The sequence below is a fragment of the Homalodisca vitripennis genome, unplaced genomic scaffold (assembly GCF_021130785.1).
Source record: "Homalodisca vitripennis isolate AUS2020 unplaced genomic scaffold, UT_GWSS_2.1 ScUCBcl_100;HRSCAF=1132, whole genome shotgun sequence".
NCBI classification, from domain to species: domain Eukaryota; kingdom Metazoa; phylum Arthropoda; class Insecta; order Hemiptera; family Cicadellidae; genus Homalodisca; species Homalodisca vitripennis.
The window spans coordinates 10,540-12,423 of record NW_025776220.1 but is presented as its reverse complement, the minus strand read 5'-3'; positions in this window follow the sequence as shown (position 1 = coordinate 12,423).

The window sequence follows — 1,884 nt, the reverse complement described above, 5'->3', positions numbered from 1 at the left end:
ACATTTTCGCTTTTGTATAAAGAAAAATGGCAAAATTACATTTTTTGTTTAATAGAAATTTTTAATATATTTTTTAATTTGGCATAAAATTCTCTACATTTTATACATTTAACATTTTGACCTTACTGTAATATTTCAATACCTTACAGAGGTCCAAACTTGAAATTTTCATATAAAACTTTTTGCAATTTCTCATTATTTTCATAAAAATATATACTAAACCAAAGAATATCAAAACATTTATTCCTATTTCAAATAGTACAACTTCTGAGAAGAAAAACGATATATAACAATATATGTTTTCTTGATATTAAGTATTTTTTACGAATTTTAAAAAAAACCCTTGCAACACGTCAAAAATGGACTGACGTTTTGTCTTTGGTAACATGGACACACTTCTAGGGTTAAATAAGTGTAAATAATTACAGTAACTTACATTGTATTTCCAGTGTCAAATATTGGTTACGAAAACATAATGTCATCGTCAGTGCTCACTTCAGATACTAGGCATTGGACACATGAGGCAGGTGCAGAGTGTTCATTTCTTTGACAAAACAAACATGGCTGACTGACTCCAGTGTAAAGTGTATAATATGTGGTAATTATCCAACAACCATTACTATATTTGTGCACACAACCTACCTGGAACAACTGTAAGTCCACTCACTTATAAAGATCCAAGAAAATAGAACAACACAAGTAACTGACTCAATTTCAAAAAGCTATGCATTATTATTACGCATATTTTTAGGTCACAGTAATACTATAAATTTGACTATATTAAACAAGAGTTTCTTCATTTGACATTAAGAAACTAATTAATTTTCAAGCCAATTGCTCCAATATATTAGTAAAATATATGATGTCACTCTTGCCAGATGTACAACCTTGAACATGCCAATTCAACAACAGTGACCGACTTCCGTCTCAGTAGCAAGTGGCCAGCAGTGTTATGTACACGTATGTCACACTGGAGCACTGACCTGGAGCTGCTGACTGTGCACCTAATGTCTGCTGTCATTTATCTACATCTGACTCCCACCACATATCTAGCTTAGGCTGCTTGGGTTCCACTTTATGACAAGGAATTAGATTACTCCCCAAAATCAAACAAAATTTTACACTTCTGTTATTACCAACAGTCTGTTATTATCTTACAACAGGAAATAGCCAAGCTGTATACTACCATCTCACTCTCACTGCTTGACTAGATTATTCTACTTGACACGGTACTTGATTAAACCTGATAATCAAATAAAATTATTCATTCCTTCTGACACACGTCTACTTTGAAGAATTGACTCTGTTATATGATATAATATAAGAGACTGACTCGCTGTTAAATTATTTGCCTCTCACAAACTCGGTTTTATACCTAACACCAACCTGAATAAATATTTATCATTTTATATAGTTTATTACTTGACAAGGTGTATCAGTGGTGATGAACTGAGTAGTTGCCACTGAGTACTGCCAGAGAAAAATTATTCTGTCGACCAGAGAAGTCAGCAAAATCTCCATTCAACACTGTTCTTTTATTTATTCAATCGACCAGAGAAGTTAGCCAAATCTCCATTCAACACTGTGTACTCATATATTCATCTTCAACTTTTTTTATTAAATACTGGAACTTCTGTCAAGACTTAAATTGGTCCTGAGCTGAAAACTCTCCTTACCACTTAAAACTATCTCAAAATAATAACAAAAACTCATCAAAGTACCCATGTGGGGTGTGCACTATAGGAGTTAAGTACTCAGCCATACGCTGTACAGGACCTTGCACAATGTTGTTCTACACCAAGTGTATAAATATCGACAGCAAAATACTAAAAAAATACAAAGGCTGAAGCTGAAATTTGGCACTGCAACAAATGTGCTGCTACA